Raw genomic sequence first — 22,861 nt, 5'->3', positions numbered from 1 at the left:
ACCAGAGTTCTGCATGGAATTAAATTCTTTGAACAATTTTTAAAGGTGACCACCAAAGGGACATTCCTGTGAAGTTTGGATGAAATTGGCTTAGTGGTTTATGAGGAGATGTCATTTAAAGTAAAAGTTTACGGACGGACGCCGGACGGACGCCGGACGAAAAGTGATCACAAAAGCTCACTCTGTCACTTTGTGACAGGTGAGCTAATAACAAATAATAATAATTATATTAATTAATAATATAGTAATTTCTTAGAAAACCTTCTGGCAAATAGGTGATCAATAAATAAATAACCCTCTGGCAGCTAAAGGGTTAATGATACATGTATCTATCATCCTATGAAGTTGTAAGTCCATAGCTTTTATACATTAGGAGAAATCACCCAGACAAATATAAAGTATGAAAATTAACAAAGGGCAATAACTCAAAAATAAGGAGGTGTACAGTACCCTTTCTTGTGCATTGCACTTCTTCTTAATGAGATCTATTATCCTATGAAGTTTCAAGTCCATAGCTTTTATAATTGAAGAGAAATGGCCCGGACAAAATTACAGTATGAAAATTTACAAAGGGCAATAACTCAAAAATTAAGAAGTGCAGAGTACCGCTCCTTGTGCACTGCACTTCGGGTTATTGAAAGAAGTATGCATACCAAGTCTAGTCAATCTGACTTATAGTGACTGAGTTATGCTCCGGACAAGCTTGAGCGGACGCTGACAACGCCGACAAAAGTAACCCCTAAATGTCGACAATGTGACACAATAAAACCAACTTTAGGACAAACTTAAAACCATTTCAAATTATCATCATATGTAATGACTGAAAACTTCTTGTAGAGAAGTGTGAGGGAAATAAGTGTAAAGAATATACCTGGAGTAAATTTCATCCCATTTTAATGTTGATCTGTCCCCCTCAGCTTTTACCAGTAACATCTCAGCAAGAATAGGATCTAACAATACTTCACTACAAAACAAAAATAATTACAAATAAATTGTATCCTTAAACAATGATTGCATGCTACATAAAGTATATTACCAACATATTGAAATATTCATCCTGATGATTGACAGAGAGGTCAAATGTTTGCAAGGTTAACATGAAAAGCTTTAACTTAAATTTTTACAATTTTTACAAAACATACTTAACAGTACATTATAACATAAAATCTCCAAAATTTCTGCTTGTTGCTTCTGATGAAAATTTTAAAATACCCAATTTTTTTAATAATTTCTCATTTTAAGATTATATTCTATGATTTCATACATTCTGACTTTATTCCATGTATATTACAGTTGTTTTTCAGATAGGTTATATAATCTTACATTATCAGTTGTAAGGTTTATAACCCAACCAACTAGGCGAGAACTACTGGTATATAGAAAAGAACTATTTAATAAGGGCACAGAGCTTGTTTAATCTCATTATAAAAGTTGCATGGTGTTACAATTAGTTTCCTTGATAAGAATACAAAATTTAACTTAAAATCTAATAATTTGCATATAAAAAAAGTCACAAATGTCCAATATAAAACAACATTATGGATGTGCAGTAACATGTATTACAAGACAACAAAATAAGAATGGACAAATAGGTTTAATACACAACTACTGTTATCAAAACAGATAAATGCATTCCCAAAAGACTGTAAGAACATTTTAATCATAAATAAGCTAACTTAATTTTTATTAGCAGAACAAACTATCTACGTATTTCTACCTGTAATATAATTAGTTATAACGATTTTTTGACATGTTATATGGCTCAGAATAAATGTTTATATATAACCCAAACCACCATGTAATGGTTATATAGCAAATAACCATTAATACACAGCCATATTCTTATCTCAAAGTCTTTATAACCAATTTACAATGCTGTACAGTAGTTTTCTTCGATAAAAATAGAAAACCATTCATAATTTTGCAACAACTGTGTATAAGACAAAAATAAACAAGGAAAAGAGCTGTCTGTAAATCAACATGCTCCACTATTCTTAGTTCTTGACAGTTAGAAACAGGGCATAACTCTGGTAAATCTAAGAGTTATTAGGCCACTGCCCATCATGTTAAATAATCACAGAGAACAGGAGTGTGAAGTTTCAGTAGCTTTGAAGATAAAAAATTGAACACAAGAGCTTAAGCAAAGTGTACCGGCTACGCCCAGGCCATAGTAAGTACAATAGTTCTCCCTATGATTTGAAATAGTCAAGCTAAAAATTGATGTTACAAACCACAGGTGCCCGATGTTTAATATCCCATTGAAAAAATGATGATTTTTTTATTAATAGCATCAATTCTATGTATAACCCTCTAAAGACTACCTTTATACACATATGATCCATAGAAAACTTACTTTTTACAATCTTCCTTCTGTAAATTGTTAGTTTTCACATAGTCTGTCACCACTTTTCTTATATCTGCTGGTTTTAAGGCACTTCCTTTACTGTAAATTAGAATTCAAATTTGTTAGATATGAAACTAAACGTAAGGATGATCCATTATGGTTTATGAAACATTTTAAAAGGCACTCTGCTGTTATTGTTCAAAGAAATTTACAAGCTTTTCAAAACATTGATTGACTACAACATCAGGGGCACTTTTAATATTAACAAATATTTCATTCAATTGTTTTCAAGACATCAATTCTTAAAATATTGAAAGGTCTGTTATTCACAATCATTCAAGATTGTTATCAATGATTGACATCTTTTTCCTGTTTACAAGTTCATGCATTAAAACATCATTCACAGAAAAATTGACAACTTTTTTTTTTGCATGTGAGAATAAACAATTTCACTCTAATTTTAATAATTTCTTATAAAAAGGTACATCATTAGCATGCACTTCATTAAGGAAACAGTAATAATAAAGAACTTTTAGTGCAAGGGATGTTAACATAAGATAATGATGTATATTTTCGCCCAAAATTCAACTTTTTACCAAGTATAGCATTTACCAAACATTGTTTAGAGAAAAATATCAGTTCAAGGGAGAGTACTACTGTTAAAGAAAATGTGTTTTTACTAAATTTCAAAATTTTACGTAGTTTTCAAACTTTAGAACATATAAAAAATATTACCTATATCCAAGAGTTTTATAAAATGGTAATGTATTGGCAGTGACTGCGAACATTTCAGTTATCTGTGGAGGAGTGTACTTATTGCCAGACCCTTCAGATGTCTCCTCTTCTGTTATTTCTGGTACTTCAAATCCTCGTAAACTAAAATAAACAGATTTATACAAATGTATATCTATAATTTTATTTGTAACTTGTGCTAGATCATTGAATACTTTCAGAAAACAAGAGGGCCATGATGGCCCTGAGGTAGCCCACCTGTATATAGGCCCCAAGAGTGGGGCCAGTTTAAACCCCAGGGCTTTTATTTGAACAAACTTGGTAGACACCCATTAGAAGATGATTCATGATGTTAAGTTTTTACTACACACATATAATGAAAAACAATGACCTCCCCCCAATCCCCCCCCCACTTTTGGCAGGGCCAATTTTAACCCAAGGGCTTTTATTTGAACAAACTTGGTAGACACCCACAAAAGATGTTTCCTGCTTAACAATCTAACCTCTAGCTCATTGGGTTTTTTAAAAGAAGATTTTTAAGTTTTTACTATACACATATAGTTCAAAACAATGACACCTCTGGGGTGGGGCCAGTTTTAACCCCAGGGCTTTTATTTGAACAAACTTTGTAGACACTTACTACAAGATGCTTCATGCTTAATATCTAAACTCTAGCTATTTGGGTTTTTTCAAAGAAGATTTTTAAGTTTTTGCCATACACATATAAGGAAAATCAATGACCCCCGGGGCGGGGCCAATTTTGACCCCAGGGCTTTTATTTGAACAAACTTTGTAGACACCCATTAGAACATGTTTCATGCTAAATATCCTAGCTCTAGCTCTTTGGGTTCTTTAAAAGAAGATTTTTTTAAGTTTTTACCATATGCATATAGGGAAAAGAAATGACGCCCAGGGGCGGGGCCAATTTTGACCCTAGGGCTTTTATTTGAACAAACTTGGTAGACACATATTAGAAGATCTATAATGCTAAATATCTTAGCTATAACTCTATGGGTTCTTTTAAAGAAGATTTTTAAAGTTTTAACTATATGCATATAGGGAAAAGCAATGACCCCCTGGGGCGGGGCCAATTTTGACCCCAGGGCTTTTATTTGAACAAACTTGGTAGACACTTATTAGAAGATGTTTCATGCTAAATATCTTAACTCTAGCTCTATGGGTTCTCTAAAAGAAGATTTTTTAAGTTTTTACTATATGCATATAGGGAAAATCAATGACCCCCTGGGGCGGGGCCAATTTTGACCCCAGGGCTTTTATTTGAATAAACTTGGTAGACACTTACTAGAAGATGTTTCATGCCAAATATCTAAGCTCTAGCTCTTTTGGTTTTTTAAAAGAAGATATTTTAAGTTTTTTCTTTCGGTTGCCATGGCAACCAGAGTTCTGCATGGAATTAAATTCTTTGAACAATTTTTAAAGGTGACCACCAAAGGAACATTCCTGTGAAGTTTGGATGAAATTGGCTTAGTGGTTTATGAGGAGATGTCATTTAAAGTAAAAGTTTACGGACGGACGCCGGACGGACGCCGGACGAAAAGCGATCACAAAAGCTCACCCTGTCACTTTGTGACAGGTGAGCTAAAAAGGCTTAATTTGATTTCTTAGCTTAATAAAAGCTTAAGTATTCTTTGAATAACTTCTTGAATTTCAATTCAGTTTTAAAGTGAACTCAACAGTATTACTGTATGATAAAAGTGACTAAATCATTGCACAGATTTACTATATGAGAAACAAAAGTGATCCTCTAATCATCCTTTTAGACACAAGTGGGCAATCAAACTTTAAACAACCAAGATGTTTTTCACTTGCAATAATCAGTGATATTTCAGCAATTGAGACCATTGTCATGCAGTACTAATAATAACTCTAAGTTGACATTAATAATAATTTGATGCAATTTATTTGTATTTAATCAATTACTTATACTAACAGCTTAAAGTTAAAAAGTTATCAGACCCAGTTTTCAGTTCAGTTTTGTATCCAAATTATTCATAGAATTAGCTTGCAGAATAAAGTTATAGAATTGTAAGGATAAAGTATGTTTTGGCACTAATGTTTAATTAAATGGTACATACGACAGGTGAGATTTGTCTATTTCTGTAATGCTGTCTACACCTTTAGCCAATTCTTTCACCTTTACAATACCAGTCTTTGCTTGCTTTTGCAAGAATTTAGATAACTGAAACATAAATCATAATCAACTAATTATCAACATAGCCAAACAAAATATGCGACACATTTATATTGTATCTGTTCATTTTCAGTAGTACATCAAATCAACTTAATAAGGTCAAATATCATCAATTCAATAGTCTGTGAACTTGAAAATAAAATAATTATTTTCTAATGCAATTAAATAAATTAAGAGGGGTTTATCAGCTTAAATTATCCTAACAGCAATTTGTAACAGACATACAACCTACATAAACCTGGCATGTTTTATGCTGCTTTGCAATTCACTGATAACACTCAGGGCTGTACTGGGATCCTTCATTTTTACCAGACAATCAGTTTACCAGACAAAATCTATTCCTGTTGAATAGTGCTTCATTTTTGTTTCAATTCAAAAGTCATGCAGTCTGAATCGCACACCACTTTCATTTTTGAAGTAAATAACAACAAGACCACACTCATGTAAATACTGTTGATTCTATTCTTTATCTAATTATATGCCCTAACAAGCATGGTTACCATGTCTATTTTAGTGATGTGTTGGCGTTTTCCAATATCTTAACCTATCCATATACACAGTTGTAGTTCCCTTGCTGATTATTTGAAATTTAGTCTACATGTATTTAGAACCCAAAATTAATGGGGTGGAATTCCATTTTATTTTATGGTTTTAAATAAAAGTTATAGCAAATAAACATCATATTTTATCAGGTAATATGAAGGATCTCTGTAGTTTTTTATTTTAAAAAAACTAACGGCCTCAAGCAACTGCTTAAAAAAAGATTGAAAACTAAACATTAATATAATATATTTTTCATTGTATGAACAATTATTTCACTTAATATACTCGTTTTTTTCTCATATTAAATCAATGTACTACTTCAATACCAATAAAGCAAAGACATACCTTTTTGAAAGTGGACTTCTTTATGTCAAGAGTCTTATCTTTAGGGCTAGAATAAAGAAATCAAATGACAAAGGGATTGATATATGCATGATAGTAATCATAGTTCAAGACATTACTGACATTTTTCAACATTTATGATTATATTTCACTGTTTTTAAAATTAAACAAGAACGTGTTTGTTAAACACAAATGCCCCCGGCTCAGATTCTTGTCAGTAGCAATATTTCAAAAAATGTTTACCCATTCACTCAGTTATGGACAGAAAAATTGCCAAAAAATTGTAAACACAAGTTATATAGCTTGACAAAGTCATGGCATTTTGTAATTGTGAAAAATATAAGTTGCCAAGTCATTGCTCTGACTTGTGAAGTTGAAAAATATTCAACTTCATGCAAGTTATCTTCCTACCAAATATGAAATACATCTGTCATTAAATAAAGGCTGTATAGGCAAAAGTGTAAAAATCTATTTTGAGCACTGGTGACCTTGACCAAACTGACCCCTAACTCTATCCAAAAGAAGAATATAATGTAAGTTATCTTCCTACCAAATATGAAATACATCTGTCAATAAATAAAAGCTGTATGGGCAAAAGTGTAAAAATCTATTTATAGCACAAGTGACCTTGACCCACTGATCCCTACCCCAATCAAAAGGAAGAATACCATGCAAGTTATCTTCCTACCAAATATAAAATATATCTGTCACTTAATAAAGGCTGTATGAGCAAATGTGTAAAAATCTATTTTTAGCACTGGTGACCTTGACCCAACTGACCACTAACTCCATCAAAGTTTATGTTTCTATCAATTATAAATAACATCTGTCTATAGAATAAGGTCAATTCACCTGTAAAAATGTAAAAATCTATTTTCAACATTGGTGACCTTGACATTGGTAACATTGACCTTGACCCAAATGACCCCTTACTACACCCAAAAAAGGAGAACCTCCTTTGGCATGTTTGTATTAAACTAAGACATCAACTAAACAAGAGGGCCATGATGGCCCTGAGGTCGCTCACCTGTATATAGGCCCCTGGAGCGGGGCCAGTTTAAACCCAAGGCTTTTATTTGAACAAACTTGGAAGACACCCATTAGAAGATGTTTCATGATGTTAAGTTTTTACTACACACATATAATGAAAAACAATGACCTTTCCACCCCCCACCCCCTGGCAGGGCCAATTTTAATCCAAAGGCTTTTATTTGAACAAACTTGGTAGACACCCATAAGATGTTTCATGCTGAACATCTAAGCTCTAGCTCGTTGGGTTTTTTAAAAGAACATTTTTTTAAGTTTTTACTATACACATATAGTTAAATACAATGACACCCCTGGGGCGGGACCAATTTTGACCCCAGGGCTTTTATTTGAACAATCTTGGTAGACACTCATTAGAAGATGTTTCATGCTAAATTTCTTAGCTCTAGCTCTTTGGGTTCTTTAAAAGAAATTTTTTTAAGTTTTAGGGAAAATCAATGACCCCCTGGGGCGGGACCAATTTTGACCCCAGGCCTTTTATTTGAACAAACTTGGTTGACATATATTAGAACATGTTTCATGCCAAATATCTTAGCTCTAGCTTTTTGGGTTTTTTAGAAGAAGATTTTTTAAGTTTTTACTATATGCATATAGGGAAAATCAATGACCCCCTGGGGCGGGGCCAATTTTGACCCCAGGGCTTTTATTTGAACAAACTTGGTTGACATATATTAGAACATGTTTCATGCCAAATATCTTAGCTCTAGCTTTTTGGGTTTTTTAGAAGAAGATTTTTTAAGTTTTTACTATATGCATATAGGGAAAATCAATGACCCCCTGGGGCGGGGCCAATTTTGACCCCAGGGCTTTTATTTGAACAATCTTGGTAGACACTTATTAGAAGATGTTTCATGCCAAATATCTTAGCTCTTGCTCTTTGGGTTCTTTAAAAGAAGATTTTTTTTAAGTTTTTACTATATGCATATAGGGAAAACCAATGACCCCCTGGGGCGGGGACAATTTTGACCCCCAGGGCTTTTATTTGAACACAATCTTGGTAAAGACACTTATTAGAAGATGTTTCATGCCAAATATCTTAGCTCTAGCTCTTTGGGTTCTTTAAAAGAAGATTTTTTTAAGTTTTTACTATATGCATATAGGGAAAATCAATGACCCCCTGGGGCGGGACCAATTTTGACCCCAGGCCTTTTATTTGAACAATCTTGGTAGACACTCATTAGAAGATGTTTCAGGCTTAATATCTTAGCTCTAGCTCTTTGGGTTCTTTAAAAGAAGATTTTTTTAAGTTTTTACTATATGCATATAGGGAAAATCAATGACCCCCTGGGGCGGGGCCAATTTTGACCCCAGGGCTTTTATTTGAACAAACTTGGTAGACATCGATTAGAAGATGTTTCATGCTAAATATCTTAGCTCTAGCTTTTTGGGTTCTTTAAAAGAAATTTTTTTAAGTTTTTTACTATATGCATATAGGGAAAATCAATGACCCCCTGGGGCGGGGCCAATTTTGACCCCAGGGATTTTATTTGAACAATCCTGGTAGACACTCACTAGAAGATGTTTCATGCCAAATATCTAAGCTCTAGCTCTTTGGGTTTTCTAGAAGAAGATGTTTAAAGTTTTTTCTTTAGGTTGCCATGGCAACCAGAGTTCTGCATGGAATCAAATTCTTTGAACAACTTTGTTAAGGCTTCACACAAGGAACATCCCTGTGAAGTTTCATTATGATCTGCCTTATGGTTTCAGAGGAGATGTCGTTTGAAAAGTGAGAACGGACAACGTACGACGGACGACGTACGACAGATGACGGACGAAGAGTGATCCTAATAGCTCACCCTGAGCATATGCTCAGGTGAGCTAAAAATAAAGGCTGTATGAGCAAAAATATTTATATTTATTTTTTAAACCAGTGACCTTGACCTTGACCCTAGAGACCGCTTACTCCACAAAAAATTAGAGGACCATCAAAGGTATCCACCTACTAAATATGAAAGATATCATTAAAGAAATTAAGCAATTAGGAGAAATTTAAGATAAATCCAACTTGCCGAAATAGGTTAACCAGACAAGGCCCTATTTTCAAAGTGAAAAAAGGGAAATAACTGGGAAATATGGATGACTCAGTTATATAACTTGGCAATATCATGTACTTTGTATTGATAAGTAAGTGTGGAAATTATAAAGCCATTAGTATAGATAGAACTTAAGATATTTCCAATTTGCCGTTTTAGGATAACCATTATTCATTTTCTAAGTGCTGAAAAGGGCAATAACTTGGTAAATATGAAAGCCAGAGTTATGTAACTTGCCCAGGTCATGTACTTTGTATTGATAGTAAGTGTGTAAACTTAGAAGCCATTGGTACAGGTAGAACTTAAGAAAAATCCAACTTGCCGTTCTAGATTAACCTCGTACGGACAGACGGTTCAATTACTATATGCCCGGGGGCATAAAAAAGTTTACCACACAATTTTTTCATTCATGTTGAGAAATTATTTCACACATTTATCTATACTTTATGAATACCATTAACATGGGTATTTGAAAGGAATTTGCCAGTATAGCCACCAATCATCCATAAGCTAGCTGGATAGCTTTCTCACATAAAAGAATCTTAAGTCTGTGCAGATATTTGAACCAACAGCGGTGTTTCTCAAGAAAACAAAACCAAATCTTTTAAAAATTTTTGAATTAGTTACCAGACTTCATGACATCTTTTGTAGAAATTACCCGTTGGAATTTGGGAGTCTGATTTTTTTCAAGGGAAATTTTTACAAACACAAAAAAAAAAAACTGCAGAGTTCGTCCTCGCTCTGATATAATAAAAATAAACACCTAATTATAGTGATATAACATGTACATGATAATCATACTTATAATAATGCATGGTTGTAATGTCAGTTTTCATTGGAAAATTGAGATGTTCATATGATCTATATATACAACTACTGTAAATTAATGAAGTAATTTTTTTTCCCTTAAATATAAGACTTGTGCAATATTACATATTCCTTATAAAACATTTTGGCAGGTTATATTGCTGTGTATAAAAGATTGTGGCAATATAATCCATCACAAGCTGCTCAGGTCATATAAGCTTATGACAGTGTTTATTTGGCCATATAGCCTGTAGGAAAGAAACTTTATAGCTAATAATATAAATAAATAATCCAGCTCTTGAGTTTGGTTATTTTTTCACAGTATTTCATGGACATGATTCACACCTTTTGCATTGTGTGTTTCAGAAGTGTTTTGTTCAAAATTGGAAATCTACATGTGGAGTAGTCTAAGTCACCAAGAAAAGTTTCATGTATGAAAATATTGTACTTATTTGTACATGCATTTTACAACTTGATTTTCAGTATCAGAAGAAAAAGAAATCGAGAAACAAAGATACTATTCTTAACTGAGAAAATGACCAAATACTGGCTATAAGTTTAGCAAAATAAAAAAATAATAACAGAATCATGAATTTTCTGCTGGGACATTAATCTTCTTGCTTCTAGCAGATACTATAATAATGTTACCTGGTGTTAAAGTAGCAGGTTCATCTGTGACATCATCTTCACCTTCCTCCTGTAATGAATATACATGTATAATGGTTGACCCTAACCTGCTGAATTAATGTAATGTAACCTGCCTATTTTCTAATGCGAAACAGTACATTCCAAATTAAAGGGATTTCAATATCAAACTAGAACTATTGCAGAATGTGATTCATAATGGTACCCCAGGGCATTTTCCCACTATCACTGGGGGTCAATATAACACCCAATTCCAAATCCAAAATGATCTTATCTTTTCCCAATTTGAAAAGAAATATTCCCAATAGCTGCTAAAAAAGATCAAACTTTTCAACATCAGAGAAAACTCAAACAGATTTGACTTGTTTTTTTTTTTTTTTAGAAATGACAGGTTATTTAAGAAATAATATATCCCAAACAGTGATTTTATCGCTCAATAACATCACTGTTTGGAGTGCGGATGCGAGGAATTATATCACGAGGGTGTAGCCCGAGTGATATAATGATGCGCATCCGAACAACAAACAGTGATGTTATCAGTGATAAAATCACCGATTTGGATATATTATTTCGATTCTAACACGACATCAACAAATAAATGCTGCCTTACCTGACATTAAGCAAAATTGCGCCTGATTTGTTTCCGTACTTATTTTCAGCTTGTTGGATTTTTTGTGGTAAAGTCACGTGTAAAATGATTATGTCACATGTCTAAATATAGAACGTCAAACTGTGACTCTGTTGCATAATAACACACACTTTCGGTTCTTCTATGTTCAATAGGGAAAAATGTGGGTCGTGTTAGAATTGATCGTAAACCACGATCGTAAACTTAAAAGCCATGTATAAAGTAGTTTTTCAACTTTTAAAAATTTCTCAAATTGTCTGAAATGCCATGTTTTTTTTTTAAAAAAAGCAACTCAGTGGTCTTTTCCCAAAAGAGTTGAAAAATGCCCTGTACCTTTAGTTTACAAATATTTTTGAAAGAACCTGACTGATAAAGGTGGAGAGGGGGCTTACATAGTAGCAGGAAAATACATATAAAAAGAAATTTTCTCCGTTTGAAAAAAAAGACAAAACTTAGCCAACTGATCACTCTTGTGTGTAAAGGTTTAAGTACAGAAATTGAGCTACTAATAAATAAAAACATTGTCAGACTGTATAGATGTGCAAGCTGCTCAGTACAAAGATCTAAAGGCAAATAAGTTTTGATTCCAGCAGATTAAGGATTGAAAACATTTGAAAATGGCATAAATAATCTATGAGACAGAAAAAGTAAAAAAAATATTTTACTTTAGCAATTTAATATCAAATCTAGTAAAATGATAAAGTTTATAAAAATAATATAACTCATCACTTGATATATACAACATTTCTTTGTTACAATATCTAGTACCACATCATTTAATTATACACCATTTCATTTTATTAAATAAATGCAGTAAAAGATTTAAACAATAATTTTTTCTGTACAAACTGTATCATCTTAATAAAATTTCAAATCAATGAATCGCCAATAATTATCATTAGAAGAAGTAACAAGACTGACTGGTTGTTGAATATCTAGCTGTTCCATGTTAACTTCATCTATTGTACCACCAGCAGCACCTTCTACTCTACTTTCATCATCACCAACACATTCTTTTGTCCTGCTCTGAGATTCTGGTAACATATTTGTCTGGTCATCTGGAGATGTTTCATCTATAGCATTTCCTAGAATATATATAAAATAGTCTTAGTATATATATATAAAATAGTCATATTTCAAATTTCAATGAATTTCTAAAGAACAAATAGATAAAAACCAACACATTTTTAAATATCAATACAAAAAAATTGTTTCCCTTTATTAGCTTCGTCAGTTGATACATAAAGGAAATGACCATATGAATTTCTATGGAATACAACACAAACCAGAAAACTTTAGCAAAAAAAGAATACTCATAAAAGCTACAAAACAATTTTTTTGCACTTCTTATATTCATTTTTGTGCAAAACATTAAAACCTGATATTTATTTTTGTTCAAAACATTAATAGTCATTATCAACATTACAAATTTATTTAACAGTTTATTTATTTATTTCAGTCTCATCTTTACATGTATACATAAAAATATATAAATTATAAAACACAAACATAAAATACATAAAAAGCCATGCTAAACACTATTTACTTTTGCCTATAAGGGAGACAACTCCACAGACCATATCACATCAGTTAACTGTTTTATGCATTGAGAAATTGTCCCCCCTAGCTACACAAATTTCATATGATCATTATCATTCATTAAAAGGTTATGTTATATTTAAAGATATAACATGAATATATTCACACTATTGCATGTTATTTTTACATTCTGGTATAAAATGGGACACAATGAATAAAACAATACTAAAATGTTTAAATGCAAATTGTAAGAAGAAAAATTGACCATTATATATCATTAAACCTTGGAAAGTACATGTATGTCATTTATTAAGTATGTCATTTATTAAAAGTCAAATAATGATATTTATAAAACCATATGCTGTCAAATAAAATTTCCTAAGACTATTTTCACTATACATTTCTATACTGTCCAATTACATCTATTGATGACTATAATTATAAACTATAAAAATAATATTCACTATTTGAAAATTTAATAACAATGTTTGATATGTGCAAGAGACCACAGTCTTAGTGTAGATAAAACATTTATCTTAAAACCTATATTCCAGTAAAAAACATTTATCTGTGCAAGAGACCACAGTCTAAGTGTTGATAAAACATTTATCTTAAAACCTATATTCCAGTAAAAAACATTTATCTTTTATTCTTTTATATAAAATGTACATATTTTAAAGTAAGATAAAAAAGTACATGTTGTATATAAAAAACAAACCATAAAAAAGGAGCAATTTGTGTATTCTTATTTGTAAAGGAAAGTTACCCATCTCTTAAGAATGTCAAAGCAGGTTTTGGCAATATATCGTACGCAACTCGTATTTGAGAATACAACTAGAAATGTGTCATCATGCCACGGATGCCCCCGCATGCAGCCAAAGTTTCAGATGGTGCATTAATTATTTCTTTCATTTTAAGTTCAAAGCCCTTAAAACTTTTCCATGTTAACACAAACTGTTTTCATACAATGTTCAAGGCACTGAAATTATTCAGTCTTAACCTTTTAAAAATAGCATATTGCATATTTGTAGCCAAAATAATGGTTATAAGTATGAGTGCTGAAACTGAAAGTTCAAAATTTTTCCAACATTCAGGAAAGATAAGTTTGTCTAAAATCATTGAACCATGACCAAATTCAAACTTAAACTGCTTATTCCTAAGATGTATCTATATTATTTTCAAAGTGAAAGGGACATAACTCTGCCAAAAAATCATCAAACCATGACCAAATTCCAACTTGACCTGCCTATTCCTTTGACATATCCATATGTCAAATTTAAGTTGAATATGTAACACTGTTGGGTAGATAATGAACAGAAACTGTAAATTTCATATTATTTTCAAAGTGAAAGGGGCATAACTCTGCCAAAAATCATTGAACCATGACCAAATTACAACTTGGCCTGGGCATTCCAAAAACATATCCATATGTCAAATTTGAGCTGAATGTGTTGTACCATTGGGGAGATAATGAACGGAAACTGAAAATTTCATATTACTTTCAAAGTGAAAGGGGCATAACTCTGCCAAAAATCATTGAACCATGACCAAATTTGAACTTGACCTGCGCATTCCTTTGACGCATCCATATGTCAAGTTTGAGTTGAATGTGTTGTACCTTTGGGGAGATAATGAACGGAAACTGAAAATTTCACATTATTTTCAAAGTAAAAGGGGCATAACTTTGCCAAAAATCATCGAACCATAACCAAATTCGAACTTGACCTGTATTTTCTCATGACATATCCATATATCAAGTTTGAGTTGAATGTGTTGTACTGTTGGGGAGATAATGAACGGGAACTGAAAATTTCATATTATTTTCAAAGTAAAAGGGGCATAACTCTGCCAAAAATCATCGAACCATGACCAAATTCGAACTTGACCTGTATTTTCTCATGACATATCCATATATCAAGTTTGAGTTGAATGTGTTGTACCCTTGGGGAGATAATGAACGGAAACTGAAATTTCATATTATTTTCAAAGTAAAAGGGGCATTACTCTGCCAAAAATCATCGAACCATGACCAAATTCGAACTTGACCTGTATTTTCTCATGACATATCCATATGTCAAATTTGAGTTGAATGTGTGCAATCGTTCTTAAGATATTGAACGGAAACAGATGATGACGGAATGACAGAAGGACGGAATGACGGAACAGGGTAACACTATATGCCCCGGCCATTACATGGCGGGGCATAAAAATAAACTTCTCCATAGTTGTCATAGTGTGAAATTGTGGGTTTTCGACACTCACATGAATATCTTCATACATAAAACATTGCATTACAGGGTGAAATTCACTTTCTACCTTGTCATTTCAAAAAGGACAAAGCCTTTTATTTACTGGTAGGCATTCATATCTACCTGTCTCTATTCTTTGTGGTGCACTTCCACATCTGAACTTAGCAAAAGCAGACCTGTGGCAGCGCAGTAGGATGATTTTACAACATTCCTCAGTTCCAAAAGTTAATCTGCCTATATGTGCGCAGTTTGTTGCCGCCCACCCCGCTTCTACTTCTTTCAGATGGAACATTAACATTCCACTTTGCAATAAAACTTTGCATTGTTCTAGATTTCAACTTTTTCTGACATAGCTTTTTTTGATACCACATTTCAATGATACAAAATTCTGTATATTCAAGATTATTAAAAATTTGTTTTGTTCTGAAACATCAGTTTTTACATCTTGTACTACCAACTAAATTAGCATACACAAAAACCTTGTAGTTTGTTCTGGACCTAGGCATCATACTCAGTCTATGTCAAAAATTAGAAACACTAATCATTTGTCTACTGAAAGTTGGTTGCCAGCCCATATGGCTTATTAGGGCTACTGACAGAGAGAAATGGGATGTCCCTAGGAAAAGACACATAGCACGGTGTGAAAATCTCACTGATAATGTCGTGAATTTATTGTGCAAAAAAAATAAACTAAAAGCGTACCTATAAACATGTTTGACAGAAAAAAGGTATATTAATGGTTTTGTTCTCTTTTTATAAGTATTTATCTAATTTTTAATGTCACCAAATTTGTCAAGTATTTTACCAATACCATTATCCACTACATCAGATGGCTCTCCACCAACATCACCAGCAACAGTACTATTTGATTCTCCACTTTCAGCAGTCAACTCCTCCTCTAGCTCTACAGGTATAGGATCATCATCTATGACAGGTGGTGAGGATTTATCCCCAAATGCCCTATTATATATTACATATAACTGTTACACATCTTCACATATGTAAACACAATTTCCTCAAGTAAAAAAACCAAAACACATTGGTTGCTTAAGAAATTCAAATAAATATGGCAGAATTTTGTCATTATAAAACTTTAGTAAGAGCTATTACTTTGTATTTAAGATATATTACTGATATTGAACATCTGTACAAATTAAGTGCCTGATTCCATCTTGCTTTAACTACTTTATTTTTACATAGACAATAGGTTCCACTAATTTTAACAATTTTTAAATTTTAATAAAAAGTAAGATAAATTTAAAGGCCTGCTGCTTTAAAAATGCAAAACATTTTTCCAGATATCAGTTTATCGGGGAATCTTCTTAAGACATAACACAAGTGACATCTGAACCCTGAGTAACTGAATAACCATGCTTCATGACAGCACATTTGATGGGTAACATATTAAAACTTAAGGCATGGTGGACCAAAACACAAAGACTGAAGCTAAAACATAAGTTGCTCTTATTTGCATCTTATGTAAATATACCTTTAGTTATTTTTTGTTAGTTTGTTTATTTTGTTTCTTTATTTGTTTCTTTTTTTTTGGCACTCAAAATTAGTAACTTAAAGATCATACAGTCACCTGCATAATGCCAAGTGAAATAATTATTCCTTTTTTAGTAAGATCAAACACACAATTGTGACATTCAAACTATTATAAGTTGACAGAATATTGAGGTTCAATTTTCATAAAGGTTTTCAGAAAGTTACATAGACATAATGTATTAATAGTTTACAATACTACCCTAATAATTCTGTAATGAACATAAATAAATTTACGATTAAACATATTTTTATGAACATGTCTGAAATATAAAACCAAACATAAAATTAAAACTACATAAAACAAAAAGAAATGGGTCAAAGACAGAAAAGGCCGGGTTGCATTTGTATACCAAATATCATGAGGCTGTGATGTTATGAAAAAAATTTGCCTCTGATCATCAATGTCGAAAATTTAACTAAGTCGGTAAACAGGATGTGGATGAGCAATAGACCTGAAATCGGATCCCACGCTATGGGACCACGTGTCAATGCTGTATGCCAAATATCAAGAGACTGTGATAAGTAGTTGCTGAGAAAAGTGTTACGAAAATTTCCTACCATTGACCATTAATGTCGAAAATTTAACTAAGTCGGTTAACAGAAAGTGGATGAGCAACAGACCTAAAATTGAATCCCAAAGTATGGGACCACTCATCAATGCTGTATGCCAAATATCAAGAGACTGTGGTAAGTAGTTGCTGTGAAAACTGTTACGAAAATTTCCTACCATTGACCATTAATGTTGAAAATTTAACTAAGTCAGTAAACAGGAAGTGGATAAGCAACAGACCTGAAATCGAATCCCATATTATGGGACCTCTCATCAAAGCTGTATGCCAAATATCAAGAGACTGTGGTAAGTAGTTGCTGAGAAAACTGTTACGAAAAGAGAAAACTGTTACGAAAATTTCCTACCATTGACCATTAATGTCGAAAATTTAACTAAGTCAGTAAACAGAAAGTGGATGAGCAACAGACCTAAAATCGAATCCCACAGTATGGGACCATGTGTCAATGCTGTATGCCAAATATCAAGAGGCTGTAACAAGTAGTTGCTGAGAAAACTGTTACGAAAATTTCCTACCATTGACCATTAATGTCGAAATTTAACTAAGTCAGTAAACAGGAAGTGGATAAGCAACAGACCTGAAATCGAATCCCACCGTACGGGACCACGTATCAATACTGTATGCCAAATATCAAGAAGCTGTGATAAGTAGTTGCTGAGAAATCTGTTACGAAAATTTCCTACCATTGACCATTAATGTCGAAAATTTAACTAGCGAAAACTGTTACAAAAATTTCCTACCATTGACCATTAATATCGAAAATTTAACTACCGGTAAGTCGGTAAACAGGAAGTTGATAAGCAACAGACCTGAAATCAAATCCCACGGTATGGGACCACGTATCAATGATGTATTCCAAATATCAAGTAGCTGTGATAAGTAGTTGCTGAGCAAACTGTTACGAAAAGTTTTTCCCCACCAGCCCTACCAACCCGCCACCCGACATTCACCATACTATAACCCGGGTTTGCACCAGTGCAACCCGGCCTATTAAAACTATATATTTTATGACCGGTATATACCATTAAACTTACCATAACTCATCTCCTAGGAGGTGAATGGGATGTATGCCTTTGCCCTTCATACCAGAGTCAAAGAAGTCACTACCTGACAGTAGTGTTTGACCTACTCCTACAGGACATCTGTAACAGTAACATGATTATTTTACATCTCAATATCTAGACATGGCAAATTAGCATCTACTCCTACAGGACATCTGTAACAGTAACATAATTATTTTACATTTCAATATCCAGACATGGCAAATAAGCATAAAGATAGATATGTTACACCGTGGTATTAACAAAGTACTTAAAGTGCTGATGGAAGGTGATTTTGTATTTTGCAAGATAAATTATTAATAGCACAGATAATCACTTTTTAGTTCTCACCAGGAGAGCTATTTCCGAGGGGGAAAACAGGTCTGCATGAAGTTGTACAAAGTTAATACATTCTAGCACATCCCTCAAAGTGCATATGTCATGCTGCACTAGTACTACTGTACTTTTCAGAGTACTAAATTGCTGCAGATACATTATATTCTATATAGATAAAAGATTTGTGTGCATTAAAAACAAATGTAGCAGTATTTTTCATCGAACACCAAAAATGATGTTAATAGTAAGTATTTTTTATGGAATCCAAATATGATATTTCTCAAAACTAAAAAAAAAAACAAAAACAAGAACCGGTTGAACCGGGTGATGCTCCCCGAGAAGGTTCTGGACACAGGAAAGTATAAAAAAAATGAACAAAGGGCAAAAACTCCAAAATTAGGCAAAGCGGAGTTATGTTTTTTCGCACTGCACTTCTATTCAATGAGATCTATCTATCTATAAAGTTTCCTGATGATATCAGAATTATGTCCCAGGTAAAAGTCAAAGTGTAAAAATGAACAAAGGGCAATAACTCCAAAATTAGACCAGACTTTGTTTAGGTTCTTTAAGCATTGCAATTCTATCCAATTATATCTAGCTACCTACAAAGTTTCATGTTGATATCTCTAATAGTTTTAAAGTATTGTCCAGGACAAAGTCAAAAAGTAAAAATAAACAAAGGGCAATTACTTCAAAATACGGCAAGGCAGAGTTACGGTTCTTGTGCACTGCACTTCCACCCAATGAGACCTATCTATCTACAAAGTTTCATGTTGATATCTCTTATAATTTTAGAGTAATGTCCCAGACAAAGTCAAAGTGTCAAAATGAACAAAGGGCAATAACTCCAAAAGTAGGCAAGGCAGAGTTACCGTTCTTGTGCACTGCACACCTACTCAATGAGATCTATCTACCTACAAAGTTTCATGTTGATACCTCTTATACTTTTAGAGTTATGTCCCGGACAAAGATCAAAGTGTAAAATAAACAAAGGGGGATAATTCAAAAATAAGACAATGCAGAGTTACCGTTCTTGTGCACTGCACACCTACTCACTGAGATCTATCTACCTACAAAGTTTCATGTTGATACCTCTTATACTTTAAGAGTTATGTCCCGGACAAATTTCAAAGTGTAAAATAAACAAAGGGGGGTAATTCAAAATTAGGCAAGGCAGAGTTACAGTTCTTGTGCACTGCACACCTACTCAATGAGATCTATCTACCTACAAAGTTTCATGTTGATACCTCTTATACTTTTAGAGTTATGTCCCGGACAAAGTTCAAAGTGTAAAATAAACAAAGGGGGATAATTCAAAAATTAGGCAAGGCAGAGTTATGGTTCTTGTGCACTGCACACCTACTCAATGAGATTTATCTACTTACAAAGTTCTATGTTGATATCTCTTATAATTTTAGAGTTATGTCCCGGACAAAGTTCATAGTATAACAATTAATAAAGGACAATAATTCAAAAATTAGGCAAGGCAGAGTTACGGTTCTTGTGCACTGCACACCTACTCAATAAGATCTATCTACCTACAAAGTTTCATGTTGATACCTCTTGTTGTTTCAAAGTTATGTCCCGGACAAGAAAAGGGGACGGACGGACGGACTTTTCTTCTTCATAATATTTATCACTAAGTTCTTACTTTATGTGTTACCAAATATTTAGGAGAAAAATCTCATATTCATTCACTAGAAAAAAAAATACACAAAAAATATAAAAGTACATTACTTATAGAACAAGATGTAATCACACAACATATGAAAACATGGTTAATTTAAATAAAAATGAGCCCCATCACGACAAAACCAACATAATGCGTTTGCGACCAGCATGGAGCCAGACCAGCCTGCGCATCTGCGCAGTCTGATCAGGATCCATGCTGTTTGCCATCAGTTTCTCTACTTGTAATAGCGTTTGTAAGCAAACAGCATGGATCCTGATCAGACTGCATGGATGCGCAGGCTGGTCTGGATCCATGCTAGTCGCAAACGCATTACGTTGGTTTTGTCATGACGCAGCTCAAATATTGAAATTGGTGTGGATAACAGGAATGCAAAGCAGTTAAGTTTCAAATCCACACTAACGCTGTTAAATTTTTCAATAGTGAATTTATATTATTTCGATAATCTTATGGTGGATTCTCTAAAGAGTTGTAACATACACTGTCTCTGTCATTTAACACACATGGATAATGTACGTAAACATAATAAAATGTTCCGGATCAAAATATCATGCTGCTATTTTAAGCAGTGGTTTCACTGCTTGACAATGATATAATCCATACACCATTCAATCTAAAGGAATTATTCAAACCTATTTTCCTTCATATAGATTATTTTGAAAGTGTCTTTTAAGATTATTTTTAAAGTGTCTTTTATAAAATTAAAATAACAATTTTTGAATCACATATAGTGTATAGCTTTATACACAATAATGCAAGGACTTAACATAACTTATGATAAATTAATTAGTATATTTTCATACCTATTTCCATAGATATTAACAGAGCAGATTTGACCTTTCTCTATGTGTTTAAATGTGGCTGGAGTTAACTGTCCACGTACAATCACACCTGGCAACATCAAATCTAGAAAAATATTTATAATTCATTCTATAATTCTACATGAACAATATACAAAAAACATCTATTCCAGATAATTAAAAAAGAAAGCTTTCTTGGTCAAGAAGTTGAATCACGGATTTATATTACAAGGATCGGACACTTTCGTATAGCTAAAAGTCCCGTCGCGGAATCGGATAAAGGTGGACAGAATGAGATGGCGGAACGCGCGGAGTGCGAAATATGACATATTTTCACAAGAGTATGTGGTGTTATTGCAGCTTTGATATCAAAAAAAGGACTATACAAATTAAGTTGTTTATTTTCAATTTCTTTTATAAATGTTAATAAAGAAAATAGATTTACATTGTATTTATATAATATCCTCTTCAGGATCATTTTCTTATCACACGTGAGACCGCGCAGATACAAAATATATATTCAAATTCTATTTGTTTTTGAAGATTGAATGTTGCAATTATCACATGTAACTTGGTAAGGAAAGTTTGAAAATAAACTTTTTCAATTATCGCTTGTTACCTGGTTATTACCCCCTTCAAAAATAATTAAACTTGAAAAAAAATTAAGCGATGTGTAAAAAATAATCAAAAGTTACTTTTATTTCGCAAAATACTGACTCAAACTGTAAAGATTTTTATTGTTTTTCTAGCGTTACATTAAAAAGTTTCAGATATATCTTTCTACAGGCATTCAAATAAAAAGAATAATTAAAATATACGGATTAAAATATACGAGTGACATTAAAAAGGCCGGCACGAGAGTACTTTACTGTTACGATAATTGTCTACTTCACTGCACCGACATTTGAAAACAGATTTACAAAAAAACAAGATATGTTTGTAAAACATGTATGCCCCCTATCAGCAGCCAATTAGTCATGTGATAAGGTTATTATGCATGACTTCTGACCCAGTGATAAAACAATTAATAAGGGTTATCAAGTATCTACTGGTCATGACCTTAACCTTTGACCCCTTGACCCAAAACTCAATAGGGTCATCTGCTGGTCACGACCAATCATCATACCAAGTTTGAAGTTCCTAGGCCTAAGCGTTTTTAGTTAATTGATCAGAAACCGTTTTTACCTACAAGGTCAATGTGACCTTGACCTTTGACCACTTGACCCCAAAATCAATAGGTCATCTGCTGGTCATGACCAATCACTATACCAAGTTTGAAGTTCCTAGGCCTAAGGGTTCTTTAGTTATTGATCGGAAACCGTTTTAAACATACATGGTCAATGTGACCTTGACCTTTGACCCTAAAATCAATAGGGGTCATCTGCTGCTCATGACCAATCACCATACCAAGTTTGAAGTTCCTAGGCCGAAGCGTTCTTTAATTATTGATCAGAAACCGTTTTTACTTACAATGTCAATGTGACCTTGACCTTTGACCCCTTGATCCCAAAATCAATAGGGGTAATCTGCTGGTCATGAAAAATCACCATGCCAAGTTTGAAGTTCCTAGGCCTAAGCGTTCTTAAGTTATTGATCAGAAACCGTTTTTACTTACAAGGTCAATGTGACCTTGACCTTTGACCCCTTGACCCAAAACTCAATAGGGGTCATCTGCTGGTCACGAACAATCATCATACAAAGTTTGAAGTTCCTAGGCCTAAGCGTTTTTAGTTAATTGATCGGAAACCGTTTTTACC

At 33.1% G+C, this 22,861-nt stretch overlaps 1 pseudogene; it reads right to left on the bottom strand.

Moving 5' to 3' along the window:
- The window catches only part of LOC132714178 (eukaryotic translation initiation factor 2D-like), a 37,054-nt pseudogene that overhangs the window by 4,668 nt on the left and 9,525 nt on the right, over positions 1-22,861 (bottom strand).

The sequence above is a fragment of the Ruditapes philippinarum genome, unplaced genomic scaffold (genome assembly GCF_026571515.1).
Source record: "Ruditapes philippinarum isolate M1 unplaced genomic scaffold, ASM2657151v2 ctg474_1_1_1_1, whole genome shotgun sequence".
NCBI lineage: Eukaryota > Metazoa > Mollusca > Bivalvia > Venerida > Veneridae > Ruditapes > Ruditapes philippinarum.
The sequence above is the reverse complement of the archived record's forward strand: the minus strand, read 5'-3'. Positions and strand labels throughout refer to the sequence as shown.